Here is a 17,808-nt window from a genome sequence, read left to right on the forward strand (position 1 = left end):
CTGGTCTATTTACTGAAAGTAGTATATACTGTCTAATGTTCACTGAAAACTCGTGTAACTAATGCAATATGATAACCACTAGGGTGCTACTGTGACGTAAAGGATATATTACAATTTTATCCAATTCAAACAGGGAAAAAAATGTTTTTAATCGTCCTGCCCTCTAAACAAATACTTCGTCTGTTCCACTGAACTTGAAATTCAAGGTTACGTATAAGTCATCCCGCAATAAAAATAATGTTATGAAATAAACAGCACCGCGCTGCAATATGATTTGAATCTTCAATTTTTGAAAATATTTATGTCAGGCGAGTACACTGTGCACGCGGGGGTTGTTTATGGTTCTTGTAAGGCCGTAGCCGTGCATCGTGCAGTTACGTGCAGGAGCTCTGTGACAAGCACATAGATCCCAGCGCCGGGGCTGGCTGCGGCAGGAGAGAGAGGTGCCGTGGGGGCGATGGGTCTTGCTTGGCCGAGAGCAGCCGGCGCTCCAGGGAGGGTGTCTCTGGAAAGACCCCTCCACTAATTGCCTTTTAATGGGGTCTCCCACTTCAATGGCAATTAGACACTTTTCTAGGTCCCCTTGTAGCTCAATTCACATCAGAGAACTCATTATTCAACTTCTCTTGTTGGAAAACACTCCTGCCAACCCATGGTCGCTCCAGTTTCTGCTCACCACGCTTCTCCAGCACGTGATACGATGCCCTGCTGCTGCCGAGGTCCAGCACCTCCCTTTCCTCTATGTTCTTTTGTGAGCCACCCCATATCAAAACACCCGCAAAGCCAACGCATCCTCCAGTTGAATCTCTTTGTCATTCAGGATTGTGGGAGCCTGGGAGGACTCAAACCAGCAGGGAGGACTGCTGCTATCACTGTGCTGAAAAACACACCCAGGGCAAGGGAGATGTTCGCTGTGGCCATGTCATCATCCACTTTTTACTTTCTACAAGTATGGATGGGTTGGTGAAGAAAACCAGAAAAGTGACATAGTGAAGGGGCATCTTGGAGCAGTTACATGACCTCTCCGTGTAGGTACATGAGGGATGATCACCCTTCACCAGATGTCTTCCTGAATGCCCAGGAGAGCATCAAACAGCACAAAAATTACACGTATTCATTCACTGGGGCATAAATGCAGCCTCCTTCACCGCCATTCTGCTTCTGGTGGCCACCAGCCACCAAAATCAACATCGTGCCAAGCAACGCCTGGTGCATCGAGTGGCACTTGTGGACACATCTGACACTGAGCAACTGGCCCAAGGAGCTTCTGCTCGGGCAGGATTGTATTTCCCTGCTCCTGACTGCCTGGCAGGGTTTGTGGACGTACATCTGCAGCCACATCTCAGGCAGGGGGCAGCTTCAGGCTGCGAAGGGTCGGTCCAGGGCACGCTTTCTCCCGCAGCTCACAAAGCAACACGCCAAGCCAAAACCTGAAGATTTACTACCAGAAGCCCTCATCAGAATATACTATGTATCTCATAAAATAAACATGGTAATGAAAACCGTTTTTACCGTAGCCCTCAAACCTATGAGCATTAGCAGCTGCTTTCTGTAAAGCCAGTGTTGATATTAGGGGCAGATAGACATCAGCCTGGGAGATGCTGGGCTCGGCTCTTTCGGGGTTAACCCATCCCTAATGGAATTTGGCCAGGCTTTGTAACCCCGCGCAGATAATTGATGTGTACATACAAGTCAGAAGTTCTAAATAACTGGCTTTGAAACCCAAATCTGACTTTTAATGAGATGCCCCTTTCTCATAAACAAAATCAGACTGTCGTGTGCTTGCTTTAGAAATTGGGCTAATCTTTGACAGGCTGTTCTCATTTTCCAGTTACCCACTAGGGAACATGCACTGGCACTCTGGCAAATAATTCCTGGCTCTCCTCTTGGTTGCGAATAGTGTCATTGTTCTTGGTTAAATCTGTGAAAATTATCCCTCCGCTTCTCACTGCTGGCTGCCTGCTAGAGCATCCTGCGGGGCTCGGGGTCTGCCTTCTTTATCGGGCTCCACACGCTGCTTTAGCTGAAGGCTACAGGCAGGGCAGAGCACGGTGCTGTTCGGGGGGCTGCAAACTATCTGCATCCACATACAGCGGCGAAAACCCCACCAGAACCTGCTTTTTGAGCTCCCCTGTATCTGTGCGAACAGATCTGCCTGTGAAAATCCGTGAAGGCAGCGGCTGGGTGAACCCACAGCCGCGGACAGGTCCTGGCAGGCTTTTTTGGCTATCTTTTCCCCGATTGTATCTGGCTGATTTGGAACAGGTGAAACATTTCACGCTGCAACGGGAGGCTGATGAGTGAGAGGACAAAACCAAAAGGTGCATAAGCGCATGATTGATTTAAACCAGCACAGGAGAAAGGGGAGGAGCTGCACGGTTTTGTTCTCGCCTCTGTTCAAACTTCTGCATCAAGAGCAAACAGAGGTGGTGCTTTTCATCATGACTTCACTTTCTTTTTCACAGCACACCTTTGCTCAGGACACAGACAATAGTATTTAGCACAGATATCTTTTAAATTTACCTTAAAAAGAGTCACGGCAGAATTGGTGAACTCCAAGGGCAGGAAAGGTCTTTGATTTTGGACAGTAGCCAACAAGCTGAGCCTTCACTGCTGCCTGGGTAACATCTGGAGATGCTCTAAAATAAAGGCAGTGACCAGCAAAGGCAAAACTGAGGTCACCGGTGCTGGTACCTGGCTTCAGTGTGGTAAAATCAAGCACTGCTCTCTCCCATGTGGCATCCTAAAGCTCCAGGGACAAAGGAGCAATGGTAGCAATCTCGTATTAGTCACAGCTGAAATCAAATGATGTTTATGGATTGGCATAAGCTGCTCCTTGGTTCTGGACTCATTGGAGATTTGTCCTGACTTCACCCGGTGCTCCTGAGCACCAGATTTGGTATTCAGGGAAATGTGAAACAGGAAAATGAAGAGAAAGCAAAAACAAAGGGGGAAAATATCAATCCTGAATGCAAAGTGGAAAAGAAACTTTAGCCTGTTGGCTAAATATCCAAAGCAGCCATAGGTGTAAATTCATCCCTAGAATGCCAAAACTCATTCAGTATCTGTCTGAATATTTCTTACACCTGGTTAGCTACTCAAAGCTGAAAGAAAAAGGCTGCTGGGAGTTGTAGTCATGGTTGGAAATCAATGGCATGGGATGCTCCCTAGTGCACCAGGAATGCCAGAGACAGACAAGTAGAACAAGGATGGAAAAAAGCATCAGTAGGAAGAGTTCATAGGGTAGGGCATGTCTGCACCATCCACTCACTGCCGCTTTCATTGGTTCCTATGATTGTACTTTGTCATCTCTGCAGTACCCAGCAAGGACACTCCTCCAAGCCATGCACTGGCATGGAAGTAGTGGGAGAAATGTTTTCCAAATGTGGATGAGCAGCCCCTGGGGCGATCTCCTTCCCTGGAGGTACTACAGCCTTGGGTAGGCAAGGCCCCGAGCAATGTTTCCCAGCCTGGGAAACAGCCTGGGGGAGGTTTGCCCCATAGGGATCCTTTCGGTCTTGGCATCAGCATGATGCCATGACTGCAACGCGGGGTCTCTGGTGCTGGGAGCAGCGGTGTCCTTGGTCCTCAAAGTACTGGGTAATGCAAATGGGAATTCTGGGGACAAAGAAGCAGCTCTGTGCAAACTGAAATGACTGGGACATAAAGAGCTCAGTGTTTGATATTTCCTTGCTGAGCATCCTGGGCAGTGAGCTATGCCCAAAGTGAGAACAGGAATGCTACCAAAGCCTTGGTGTCATACACGCTTATGCCAAAAAAAAAACAAAAAAAACAAAAAAACAAAAAAAACTCGACTTGAAATGGTCTACATTAGACTATATGTTAATATATATGGGGAAAAAAAATATTAAAATAGCAAATTGATTTAAAATAGAAATAAAAGATTCAATACACTTTATATTCCTAGACACCCAGTGCTACAGGTCTCACCGCAGATAAACAGATCCACACAGACACACATGCACACACATTTACATCATGGGGGTCCCGACCTGCCACACAATCTTATGGTTTTTTTTTCAGTCCAAATGAATTAGAAGAATTAATTGAACAAATCAAGCTAAACTTAGTCACAGCAGTGCTCACGGCCTAGAGAGCTTCATAAATCTGATGAATGATGGGATGATGGCAAATACACCCTCATTACCATGCTAAACTCAGTTTGCTAAATAAATTAGTCATGTCGTCAATGTCGTCACCGCATTCCTCGGCCGCGGCGCAGCCGCCGTCACTCTCCCTTTCGCTGCCCCAATAAGACCTGCCAGCTTCAAAGGGGCGCGGGGGAATTAATGACTCAATGTTTGCGGAGTGCCTTGAGATGCCCCAGATGAAAGGTGTTTTGTAATCCCCTCCCGGCTCGCCCGGCCCATGTTGGCTAAGAAGAGCAAGGAGCCGGCGGTGCTGCAGCTGGAGGGGGGTTTCTCGTGGCCTCGGCTCCTCGAGGTGACCACGCAGCTGGGGGTGAGGGACGACCCCGCACACACCAGCAGGAGCCGGGGTCAAACATTAACCGGGATGCAGGATGCTGTGCACCTGGGCTGGCCACTGCACCAAGGTTGCTCCCCTGACACACACACCTCAGGGGCTGGGAGATGCTCACGGGCTTGGTGGAGGACTCTGCAGATGAGGTCCTCAGTGGGACCACAGATCTGGCCCATCTTGCCACCAAGGCTGACACTCATTTCTCCCCTCACTATTCAGATACGCAATTTTCCCCCAAACTGCAGAAGGTATCTTGGTTTTAGCACAAAAAATACTATTTTTTTTTCCCTTTTCTTTCTCTGCCGAGGTTTTTTTTTTCCATTTCTGGACAGCAGAGAGACATGGGGCTGTAACATCCCCCTGTAGCTGAGCATCCCGTTCCCTGTCAGCAGGGACAGGCAGCCCGTGCTCGTGTCACGGTCCCGCACGTCGCCCCATCCCCAGTCATGTCCTCCAGAGGTCCTGCCAATGCCTCCGAGCAACAGCTGACAGCGATGCCCCGATTCTTCAAATGCTTTAAAGGAAGACTAATGGGAAAATAATTCAAAGCAGCTATTGGTATTAATCTTCCCCTTCTCGAGTAACTGCCAAATTTCCAGCCAAATAGTTGGAGTTTCCTCTCTCAACAGTTTGAGAAAGGGGAAAAAATAAAAGTTTAATTATTTCTTAAGAAACTTTGAATAGAACAAGCTGGGACATCTTTGGCCCATGCTCTGTCAAAAATCCCAAGCAGTGTTCCAGGAAGCTGCTTTGTAGAAGCAAAAAAACAAGGAGCTGTCTCGGCTCGCCATGTGCATATCTCACTGGCTTCAGGGGAAGGTGCTCTGCTGCTGAACTTCTCTTCTAGGTGTAAATTGAACAAAACCATCCCTGAGGATGTACCTGTAAGCGCCGGGATTCACCTGTGCACTCCGCCACATTTGTATTCCTCGGTGCAATTTTCAGCCGTACATTTTAGAGGGGAAGGCATTACTCAGCCGGCTTTATTTTAATATGAATGAGGGTTACTGTAAGAGGGAACCTTGTTTTTACTATTGGCCCTGAAAACTACAAGCCAGCAGATGGCAGTTTAAACCACACTCAGTCAAAACAACATCATATTTTAGCCAGGGCCATTATTGTCATATAATTCCAACACATATATTTGAAGATTTGACTCTGAGGATGGCAACAAGACTGAGAAGTCTGGCAGGGAATACTGGCAGGACGATTCCCTCCTGCTGCAAGAAGTGTGCGTGCGTGCAGGCTGCCTCCTCGGTAAGTCCTGCCAGGCTGCAGGGTTCTTGTTCTCTGACTGGCGTGAGCAGAGAGAGGCTGGGAGTGCCAGAGGTGTGTGGTTTTATTTGAGTGTGCATGTGGGTGCAGGACAGTGCTGTCCATGTCTTCTCCATCTCATGCTACTTACTGCACCTCTGTATTTTTGGCTGGGCTGCCAGCATTGTGCCTGGACGCGTACGGGACTGTGGGTGCCTAGCGAGCCAGTAGCGGGCTGTAGAGTGCTTTATCAATGTCCATGTTATATATTCTTTAGAGGAGAGAAGGTGCTATCCTATAAATGGGGTCTGCAGAAGGCCCTAAAAATCTCATCTTCTTTTCCCTCATCTTCTTTTCCCTGGTACATCACCGAATCTCCCTCAACCAAGAGGGCAGCTCTACCAGCACTCTGTGACAAGGCTGTCATCACCTGATTTGCCCAGTTCCCACTTTTTAACTACGGATAGAAAATAGGGAAAAAGGGGTTTAAAAGCCTGAGCCAGAGCATCCCTGTTTGCCCTCAGGTTTTGGTGGGCGCAGGAGGGAGCAGCCCGCAGCCTGCCAGCACATTCCTGGATGATAAACCTTTGATATGCCTTACACTTCAGTGCCCCGAAAATGCAACTTTCCACATTTATGAATACAAACAAGGCTATTATCTCTACCTTTCTAATATTTAACTAATCTAAACACTCAGGTAAAATGTTATCTGAAATGGTACTTCTATAAATGCATTAACTTTGTCTTCCTTTGACTTTTAAGATATCTTTCCTTACTAATACATCTGAAAAGGTTGTTTGGAAAGCCTTCGTAAAGTGGCAGAGCAAACAGATGAAGGGCGTTCTTTAGTAATTCTTTATTATTAGCTTTCCAATGATGCTATCTTCTTGTACTTTTCTTAACGAGAAAATAAATAGAATTTGTCTCACACACAGCTGTGTTTTTCTTTAGCTAAGGAATGCACAAAAGGAAATTTAAAAATCATGCATTATCAGTGAACAAGCTACTTAAAGTAAATAGATTCCAGCCAACTTGCTTCTAAAAGATTAAAGGTTAATGATGGAACTTACCTTGCCCAACAGATTTATGAATAATCAAAGCCTAGGAAAGGTACGTCCAGTTTTCAGGCATTCCCTACCCAGCAAATGTGGAGAGTGGACACGCGTCCTCCCTCAGCCCAGCAGCCACCTTTTCTACTGCTTTGGTCAGCGCTGTTTACTGATTAATTGGCATTTCAAAAACATTCATTGAAATACTTAATTGACCCCGGCTAAATCTTTTAAGCAATTCAGTGACTGATGGATGTTAGTTTAAGCAGATGGTGTGATCCCAAAGATCCTTATTGTCCCGAGGATTGTGTCACAAAGCCCTGCGCTCAGGACCAGCGCAGGATGTTCGTCCCCTTCCAGTAGTTCTAACTTATCGGTGCTTTTATGCTAAATAAATATATCTGGATTTGCTAAGTAACCCATAAAACAATTACCTAGCTCTGAATTATGTCTGAGAAGCTCTAAGACAGCTGATCAGAAGTAGCATGAGCTTCCTCAAGTTAATTTGCAACCCTCCTCTGAGACAGGCAGCACCCGATCTCCCCAGGTGCCCCGGAGACCCACAGCTGTTGGCCCCACGAGACCAGGCACGAGCAAATCACGCCGGCTGCCTCGCCGTACCTGGCCCATGCTAAGAGAGATAAAGCCCTTGTGCTTTTGCCTGCCCTTTATTCCTTTCGTTTCTTCTTATACAAAACCTATATTTAAAAAAAAAAAAAAAAAGTGTTGATCTCAACTCATCTCCCGCTGGAACATCAGCCACCTTTGGGACGCGAATTTTAATCCCTTAACAGCTCAGAGTCAGCACACGTTGGTGTGGAGACATTGCTGGCATTATTTATGTTGTTTATTTATGAAATCTATTTTAATTCCTGTTTCTCTGTTTAGAAGCCTAGAGCCATTGAAGGCTTAATGCCTTGGTATGCCATTCATGGTCAAATGAATATTTTAACTCCACTCTTTAATGATCATTATAGATTTTTAAAGCCTGGCCCATATATCCTGGCTCTCCCTTTGAATGTATATTTTAATGACATTAGGGAGAGCTGTAAGCAGAGCGAAGGTGGAGTTGAGTCCTTCATGAAAGAACCTAATGTGTGACCTAATTGAGCCATCAGGTCAGGGAAGCATTTTCCCCTATTGGAAGTTCAACTCACCTGAATCTTCAATATCTCTCTCTGTCCCCTCCTCTGCTCCCTACCCAGATAAAAACAAAACTATTTCTACCTCTCCACCCTTCCGCCCCGATGAGAAAGTAAATAACATGATACAAGACATCAATTCCTTTTAACACAGAAGTGTGTGACTCACTCGTTTATCTCTGCACTAAAACCACACAATGCCATAAAACCTCTCTGAAAACATCTCAAAGACCTACTGAGGACCATCAGTATCCAAATTTTTGATTAAGTGAGGAGCTTGGGAAGGGAGGCAGATGAGAACCTGAGGATGTAGCATGAATGGGGGCAGGCTGGGCTGTTTGATAGCAGGATCTTAGCTAACTGGTAAATCCCAAAGAATTTCTACTCTTAACTGCACATTCCCCTATCAGCGCCATGGGAAGAAAAATCCATTAGGGTATTCATTTTCTGCTACATAGGTAGTGCTACTGAAACACTGCTGGTAAGTATAATAGCATCATGATGTATACACTATTTAAAAAATGCTTGTATTTAATTGCAGATGCAAGTGCCTCCCACAGATTATATCACCCTAGGACACAACCCGAGCCCTGCCTGTCACACCAGCTGGGCTCTGAGGTCCCACAGTGTGGGAGAACACCAAATCACTTCTGTCACACAACATTGCTCCACTGCAATTTGCCCTCCAGCCACTCCAAAGCCTTGTCCTTGTATAAACCGCGGTGGTGTCGGTGTGCAGGAGCCATGGAAAAACTTTCAGCACTGTACCGCTGGAGGTTTGATTGCTGCAGCTCAGGGAGCAAAACCCTCGAGAGGCCACCGGATCTCACCTGGATTCACACGCAAACCCACCTGGCTTTGATTTGGAACTATAAATCAGGGCAGGTTTTACTGGAAACCGAGCCTAGGTTTGTGTGAAAAGCTTGCAAACCTCAACCTAGCTTTCAACAGGCAGCATTTTCCATCTGACTTTGGGTTTCCTGACAAATATTTTGCAGGGCTCTGGTTTGTGATTCATTTTTTTTTGTTGCTGGCCTTCTCTGCTGCGGGGTTGTGTGTCATGCTTAGACCGAGTAGCAACTTTAGGACTTTCTGTTTCTTTCCAACATCATTGAAAACAGCTTCTTTTCATGCCAGATTGTGCCATGCCCATCCCTGTTGAGAGAAGCTATGCAGAAAACTGCCCTAAAAGCTTCCAAAAAGGTGACTGCAAAATACATGGCTGTGGAGAGAAGTGGCCGTGTAAGGAATATTTAATCTCTCTCTTTAATTCTTTGTTTTCTTTTTCCTAGCAGTCAAAACTTAAACATATTATGCATAAGATTAAGCAAAACAAAGGGTTGTGGTTTTTTGTTTGTTTGTTTTTCAGTACTTAGACATGGTGCAGTGAGGGAGAACCCACCCCTCCTAGGCACGACGTGGATATTTTCACTCCCCACACACAGTTTCATTCACAGGTGGATCCTCCAGGCACGAAACCCAGGTAACTATAGATTTCCCAAATGTGCTGGGAGAACAGAGAGACTGCATGCTCCCTTCATGGCAGGTTACAAACACTGATCTTCTCTTATTTTACGCAATTTGCACTTAGCTTTCTATATTAGCCCTTTGATTCTACAGTTTTATAATGCTGAGATCTGAGGCAGCGGCACAAACCTATACGAGGCCAGACCTATACAAGGTCTGGAAACACCTTGTCTTGGTTCATTAGGCTGAATACAGTCCAAAATAGAGAGAAATAGAGCCCAAAATAGATAGAATCAGTTTTTAGCTACAATTACACAAAGCAGAAGACATGGCAGTGAGGTTCATCCCACACAGTCAGTGCCAGCTTCCCCAGCCACAAATTATGCCTACAACAGAGGCACCAGCAAGCAGAGTTGCCAACTTTCATTTTTTTTTACCTTAAATCTCAAAACAGCTGATATTTTGCATGCTATTGAGATCTCCAGTGAGTCCAGAGATCCAAACAGACGCAAAAATTGTTTTGAATGCCACGATTTGAAGTGGGGAGAGGGCTGATGGGGCTTCTTCTTGGGTAACAATAGTGGAAAAGTAAGCGAGCTGATCGAGATGAATGCTACCTTTAAAAGAACTAGAAGCATCTATTCAGCAAGAAAATAGGACTACTCCATAAAAGAGAAGGGAATCAATTACATCATTTCATTAAAGCAACAGCTCTTGACCCGCAAATATAACCTATCTCTGAACCTCAGATCCCCTCAGAAGAAAATAAATGTCAGAACACATGTATGTGATGCTGGAGCTCCTTTCTTCATCAGGTTTATAAAAAAACAAAAGTCAACACAAGAATAAAAATTATTTTGTGCAAAAATAGAGCTTTATCAGCATAGATGACGACTGTCCCAATGGAAGAAGTGTATATTATACCTAATATTAACCACCTTTGCCCCACGAAACATGGATATAGCTGAGGCACACCTACTAGGTGAGAAGCAAAATGAATGGAAAAAAAAAATCAAAGAGTAATTGTGTCAGAAGTAGATGAGATGATTTTATATCTGATTTGGTAAATTGGGATGATACTTTAAAAAATGGTTGAAAGAAAAAGGTAGGCTTTGAGAACCCATGATCCTCATGCCAGCCGAATTCACAGAGCTCCTTCCTCATAAGCAATGTGAATTAAATTTGTCCCATTTAATTTTGTTTGAATCAATTTGCCACCAGCCAACTGCAAGCACAGACTTGAGTACATCAAGCTGAGGGAGATGACATCAAAACAATGGTAAAGGGATTGTACAAGAGGAGATGGTCAAGATTATTAGCAGCATGGACACTGCTTCGAAATCCAAAGCACAAATTGAGGTAGTACAATTTTGTCTCAGGAAGAAGACCTCAAAGCACTTGGTGTTCCCAGGCAGAATGGGTAGGACAGAAAAGTAGTAAGGCGGTTGTGCCAAGTAACAATGAGGCCTGGTTTTGGAGCAGCACACACAATTTTTGGCCAGTCATTTTAGACCAGTTCTGTGGGTGTGAACATATATGTATATATATGTCAAAATCTTTTTCCAGACCCCAGGTCCCTAAAGATTGGAGCTTTAAAAAATTAAACCATTTTTGTCTTTAGTTTTCTGAGGCTGGATTTCTTGTTTGAAATCTGTTCTAATTCTACAGAACTTTAAAAGATTTCCCTAGTACAAATGCCAATCATTTGCTTGGGTCAGAGCTGAACACGACTGTAATAAAGTAAGTTTCAGATTCCCTTGAAGTAATTATTCAGGTGGATTTATCTCATTTGTAGATATGATAAGCTTTCTTTAAATCTTTTTTTTTACAAACAACACCAGAAAGTAACACAAAAGTAGTGCTCAACTTGCTCTAACTTAATAAACTAAGAAGAAATAGGGATTTGGAAATTACTGATGTAATTATCGCAACTGTGTACTTCATACAAGCAAATAGTGGGTTAAGCCTTTACAAGAGTAGTTCCTAGGAATCATCAAACAACTTAGGGTTCTGAGAAAAAAATGCATCAATATTAGATTTGAAACCCATCTCGAGAGACTGATCAAATATGAAATCAGTCCTGAAGAGTGCACTTAAGTACAATGCCTAAACTCTTAGCTAATCCCCAACATGTTACGGTTGCCTGATGGCACCCTGAGCTCATGGAGACGTCTTCACCGGCACACACGGGCTGGAGCACCGCAGCCCCCACTCTCTGAAAAGGCAGCATCATGAAAATAAGTCTACTGCTTGCAGGTGGGACTTTTTTTTTTTTGGAAAACAAAGAGCAAAACCACAAATTAAAACCCTTACATTTTGTGCAGGGATTGCCCGTGATGATAATTAAGTCCATTTTGCGTATTGCAAAATCACTCAGACTGCCACAGTAAATTTTGTCCCGTTATTGACAAACTGTTTGCAGATTTGGAGACGAGTGGGCCTTTCTCTACATCCATGATTATATATGTCGCCTACCCCACTGACCTCATCCAATAAACTTAATTGACAGCGCTTAGTCTTAACTAACCTACATTTTTCAAGGTGTTGTCATGAGTGCTTTTAAAGGCTGCCTGCATGGGGATGGCCGGCATCCGCACAAATCCCCAGGGGTAGCACCGAGCTGTCACACAGCCCCCAGGCAACGTGGTGACACCGGTGGTGGGACTTCTGATCCCATCGCCAGCCCTTCCTTCCCCTTGTCCCACTTCTGGGCCCAACACATCCCACCACCCAGCAGACATGGCATTACGGCGGCCTCTCTCCTCCGTATCACATCACTCTGCCCCTGCTGTTGCCCCACATGAACTTTGCTTCCCGTGGGATCGTCCGATGAGAAATCACGACCACATTTCTCGTCTTTCGCAGACGGCGACGCATCAGGGCGAGCCCCAGGCCAGCAGCAGACTCATGCTATGATTCAGACGAGCTGTGCGGCTCTGCCTCACAGAAACCACTTGGAAGGCAGGCCGGTGCTCTGGCGCACGCAGGCCAGGCGTGGAACAAAGCAGCACGCCAGACATCGCGCAGCTTCACACGCTTCTGAGCTTTTAGCATGTGACCAGGGATGAGCAAACGCGTACGAGTACAAAACACGCAACGAGCTGGTCTTATTCCAGACCCTTGCAGTGAAGTGTCTCCTCCCCTCCTTCCCACCGAACCCCCAAAGACACATTATCTGTGCAAATATGCTGCAGACCTCGCGGGGTCAGGGGGTCTGGCAGCGGCTGCGGGGCTGGCCGCAGCCTGCACATCCCCTGCACTCCGGGCGTCCTCGGGGAGCCCAGCACTCGCCGCATTCCCCTTTCTTAATGGGGTGTAATGGGGAACACGTTTGCTTCAAACCTATCAGTGAACTTCCCGCTTTGAACCCAAACTCGTTTTTTTTTTTTTTTAAAGCAGCTTTTATTAAACTTCAGTATTGAATAAGGTTTGTTTTGCTATCCGTACCTGGCATTCTTTCTGCTAAGATTCCAGCCCAGAGTTGCACAGACGATGCATGTCTCTGCTGTCTGCATGGGAAAGGAAATAAGGGGGCAGAAACATACTCATTTCTCTTCTTTTCTTTTTCTCCTTTTTTAAATCAGCACAAAATAGTTGGATGGTATAGTTGTCTGATACTAAATCCGAAACAGAGCAATAACTCAGAGCTGGAAAAGTCTATCTTAATTTTTGGCTAGAAAAGTGAATTCAAAGCTTTATTTGTTTTTTGGATCACTCCATAAATGGGTCAATATTCGTATTTCCTTGGTTTAAAAAAAAAAAACATGTTGTACAAATTTGTCTGATTCGAATGCTAGACCTGTGAACTGACTGCTTTCAAACAGTAGTGCTCTACAATTACATTTCAAAGGGCGGTCATTACAAAAATGCCAGTGTTTGCAACTGCACCCGCTCATTAATGTCCCAGTGTTAATATCCCAGCTGTAACACTGGGGCATCACCGTCAGGCAGAAATGGCAACAGCCAGCCTAGCCTAAAATGCTTCCCGGAGTCCACCAGCACCAGGCTGGCAGCGCACACATGCTCAGGATTTGTGTTTTAGTACAGCAACATCAGTGATAATTTGCAGTGTGAGAGCACCTATCCTTACGCTCAGGGAAAGCTTTAACCCAGCTCTTGGCACTCTCTGTGGTCATGAAGAGAAGAAATGTTCAAATCCTTCTGTTCAGGTCACTGGACTGAAATTAAGATAAAAGTAGATTCAGTTCTGAATTATACCACGATATTTTCTGTGTGTTTTGGCTGCCTGTGTGACCCTTTCACAAACTGGCAATCCCAGCTGTATTGCCAGACCTGCGAAGACACGGGAAATGTCAATCTTCAGGGAATTGTTAGGTGTCAGTGAGGAAAAAAATATATAATTCAGAACTAGAAGCTAAAAAGCTGGTGCTAACCTCAAAATAGTTAGGAAAAAGGAAAAGTCCCGGATTCAGAGTCACTTAAACCCTTTAGTCAATGTTTCATTTAATAGTTAAAATTGCTTAGGTTAATTCAATTCATTTTGAATTTTTGTTTTAAATCCTAAAAAATGTGAAGAAAACATGTGTTGTATTACAAAGTTGCATCTAATATAAACAGATAAATCAGTTATGTATAGAAACAAGAAATATGCAGACCCTAAGGAACCAAAATGAAAAACCTGAGACCAAATGATAAATTTTCAATGCCACCTCAACTTTTCCCATAAAAAATACGTCAGCATAGACATTCTTCCCTATAACACTGCTGTTGTGATGGGAGACCTCACAACCATCTTCTGGAGGGCCAAACACCATCCTGTGGCTGAGGACCCAGATGTGCCCTGCGGTTGCACACCCACCTCTTTGGAAGGTGACTGCCCCTTCTTGTGCTGCTTGTGGCAGCATCCAGATCCTGCAAGAAGTCTTCCCCCTCCACTCATGGAGCTTTACAAGCTCCTGGAGGATGGGTTTCGAGCAGCTGATGGCAGAGGTGCTCGCCCGATATGCAGTAGATTCAAGAGTTTGTGGCCATACCTCAGCAGATCTGTGGGGGCTCCCAGGAGCTCACACACCGATTCTGTTTCTCCTCACTTCCTCTGGCCCCATACGTTAAAAACCAAGGAATAAAAACAGAGCCCGATTTAAGCACCGCAGGGCCAAGCCCAGCAGCTAAGCCATCACGAGGTGTTGACTTGACAAATTTCCCGGGGTCGATACCTGCGAAGGCCTTCACAGAAAACCAGCCAGCTCGCCTCTCTCTTCGTGCTGTTGCAGGGCAATTTTAAGCCTCCCTGAAGACTTTATTTGTCGGATGTGCCTTTGCTTGTGGAAACGTAACATATGCAGACAAAATAACTGTTTTTCAGGTGTGACGCTGACATCCAGCTGAAACTAATCAAAAGTCCAGGGTCCAAAGACCCCGGTAGGGCAAAACCCCTAATGAAGATGAATGTAGAACAATAGAGGGAATGAAAGGGTATACGGTCTCATCAGCTCTGCGGGGTAGATTTACACTCAAGAGAGTAAAAATGATTGAGTTGTGTCCTTTTTAAATATTATCCTTCTATCTCTCCTACTTAATTAGTCTCAGCCCTGTGCTTTACCGTGTTTCTTTAAAGCCCTACATGTGCTTTTGCTTCTTTGCTCCAAGAGCTGCATTTGGAAACCTGTGAATTAATCTCTCCTCTTGCACCAAAACCGTGATGTACAAAATCTATTTCCCCTCCACCACTTTTGCAACATTTTGCAATTAAATTTATTTCAATTTTTTCATTGATCGCTAGCTTTGAAATTCTACCTTTGATAACTCGGCTAACTCAGCCAAATCCCACCTACATACCTATCTATGTCCACGCAAACAAGCTCTGCTCTCATTCAAACACCTAAAGAAAAAGGGTAATTTTTCTGCAGTGACAAGCACCCACAGGGTTTTTTTTTTTTTTTGGTTGTTTTTTTACTTCTTTTCTTTTCTTTTTTTTTTTTTTTTGAGAATGTGTTAAAATGAGAAAGCCAGCTGAGTGATAAAAATAGCACATCGTGGGACTGAGTGGGACCAGAGTCCTGAAAACCTGGCCCTGAAAATCAGGGAAATCATTAAATATGGTGTCCTGCATCTAGCCTAGCTAGCACCTAATGATTCAGAAGAGGCTGGTGCACCACAAGCTGTGGGCATGGTGCTGGGATTTCCTTTTCCACCCCTACTGTTCAATCTGACTGTGCCCTGAAACAAGTCCTTTCATTGCACTTATCTCAGCTTTTATAGCCACGCATTTTATTGGCCATGAAATTATCCAACCCTTAAAGAAAAAAGTGCAAACCATGAAATTTGCCCCATCTCTGAAGGGCACCGAGGTAGTCTGTGACTTCTGCCAGCCAAACTTTAATAAATAAAGGCCCGACTCCCGGCCCTGCTCTGCTCTTTACAATCTCTTGGTTTCCTCAGTGCTTAATCTCCAGTGGCTGTGAAACCAGATGGCTAAACAATTAGATAAATCGTTGGCATTGTTTACTTTGTCTCTTCTGTAAGCACCAAACAATAAATCTCACAACTTTCTCGCCCGCGAATGTGATGGGGAACGCCAAACCCCAATTCATCGGCAGGACTCCTATTTCCTGAGCTGCTAGAAGACAGAAAATATCGCATTTCTACCTCATTCGACCCTTTCAATATCCCCGTCACGCTTCATTGCTTTACAAGGCACCATTTCACTGTTGCAACAAAGATTACAGCGGATCTAACAGGTAAGGCCTCGAGCAAACACGGAGCGGAGTGGACCCGAACAGGAGGCACAAGGACTGCATGTCTTATCTGCTCCCCATCTCGGCATTTCTAACCACAAGGACTGCCCCGCTGACAGCCCTGCCTGTCCTCAGGCAATGAATCTGTAATAAGATATACACACAACAAATAATAGAGGTGATTTTCTTTTTCTTTTTTTTTTTTTTTTCTGAAAAATATATACCGAGGTAATTAAATTGCTAACATGATGGATGGCCTCATTTTATATTTGAATTCAAAGTGACTTGCTATGGCATATAAAAAAGTGACTCCCCACAAAAAAGTATGATGCTATGACTCGAGCTGAAATAGAACTGTGGATATTTGCCTTGAATTCTGAAAAATCACGTTTTGCTGCTCTCTTAACAACAGTTTATAATATTTGGATGTTTTACGCCAAATCCTAAAACATTTGGGGGTTATTAAATAGTTCAAACTTGAACTCATCTGTGAGTAACACCCCGTGTGTAAGTAGAGAATCCGAGGCACTGTGAGGTTGCAATGGGCTCAAGATGACTCAAAAAAAAAAAAGCTTGCAGTTACCCTGGGAAGGATTTTTGGTTGCTGAAGTACTAGACCTTAAGCAGGCACTATACAACGATACATTGACAGCATCACCTATACTCAAATCTGCACAAACTCCCCTTTACGGATCCTATTTTCAGCTGCATTGACCTAAACAGATCTTAAAAATATGATATCGATATCACTGCCACATAGTAGCAACGTCTGATTTCCTCCTCTGCCTTTCCTCCCGTCCTGTAGGAAAAAGAACTAAAAGGCACTGCTCAAAACACTTCAGTATAGCTGCAGGACTTCTGTGGATGCCATTAAACAAACTAAGGATTTGATGTCATGTTTGAAGGCCTATGGTAATGCGAAGTTGCAGTTGTAATGCATTATAATTTAAGGGACCTAATTTTTGCATTTGCTTTCTCTCTATTAGAAATTTGCGATCCATACCGCAGGCTGTGGGAGCTATTGGCTAGCAGCCATGAAAGTATTAAATGTAAATGTCCTGTTACATCAGCAGTTATTTGCTGCGTAGTGATGCTGTTTTTAAAAATCCACTCAAAAAACCTATAAATCCCGGTATGTATTTTCTTGCTTTCGCCTGACACTCACAGAGTTAACAGGCAAAACGTTTCAATAAAGCTCCCCTGCAGACGAGCTAAGATGTTAAAAACTCACCGTTAACATCTGGTCATCATTTCATCGTGCGGCCACACGTGAGATAAACGTGCTTGCTCCTACGAGCACAATACCTGGCCGTGACCTCGGCCGTGACACCAAACGGGCAGGCTGGGGAATTGCCGCCCGCTTTTGGCAACCGCGTGGCGGACTTCCACGACGCGGGGCGCACAGAAACACGGCCTGACAAGTGGTGAAACTGCAGGGTTAACAACCAACTTTTATCAGCCCTTTGCTGTCGGGCTCCTTGCAATAGGAAAAACGTGTGTGTGTAAATAGGGCCATCCCCCAAAATTAAGCAAACGTCCTAACGGGCCGGTTAACTAACCTGTAATTACACTGCCGCTTGCATTAACTCCATCGCCTGCTAATAGAGTAAGTTCCAGTGGAAGCAGCCAGCGTTGTTAGGAGGGTTATTTATTTTATGCCCTAATTAATCAGGACTGACACTGAACCACATCCTT

The 17,808-nt window shown here is 44.7% G+C and overlaps 1 protein-coding gene and 1 long non-coding RNA gene across 10 annotated transcripts in view; one reads left to right on the top strand and one right to left on the bottom strand.

Annotated features, from left to right (window-relative positions):
• The window catches only part of MECOM (MDS1 and EVI1 complex locus), a 313,866-nt gene that overhangs the window by 110,720 nt on the left and 185,338 nt on the right, over nucleotides 1–17,808 (bottom strand). The window contains exon 1 of one of the 9 annotated variants that reach the window (XM_038183535.2): nucleotides 6,828–6,953. The exons of the other annotated variants lie outside the window; for them this stretch is intronic. The gene's annotated coding sequence lies outside the window, so the exon portion shown is untranslated. Of the gene's footprint in view, nucleotides 1–6,827; nucleotides 6,954–17,808 lie in introns of those variants that run through there. 9 annotated transcript variants of the gene reach the window in all.
• LOC140003172 (uncharacterized) lies at nucleotides 5,557–13,060 on the top strand. Its single transcript, XR_011811277.1, has 3 exons — nucleotides 5,557–5,760; nucleotides 9,318–9,431; nucleotides 12,281–13,060. It is a non-coding gene; the product is annotated as an uncharacterized lncRNA (long non-coding RNA).

Source organism: Anas platyrhynchos, chromosome 9 (assembly GCF_047663525.1).
Source record: "Anas platyrhynchos isolate ZD024472 breed Pekin duck chromosome 9, IASCAAS_PekinDuck_T2T, whole genome shotgun sequence".
Taxonomy (NCBI): domain Eukaryota; kingdom Metazoa; phylum Chordata; class Aves; order Anseriformes; family Anatidae; genus Anas; species Anas platyrhynchos.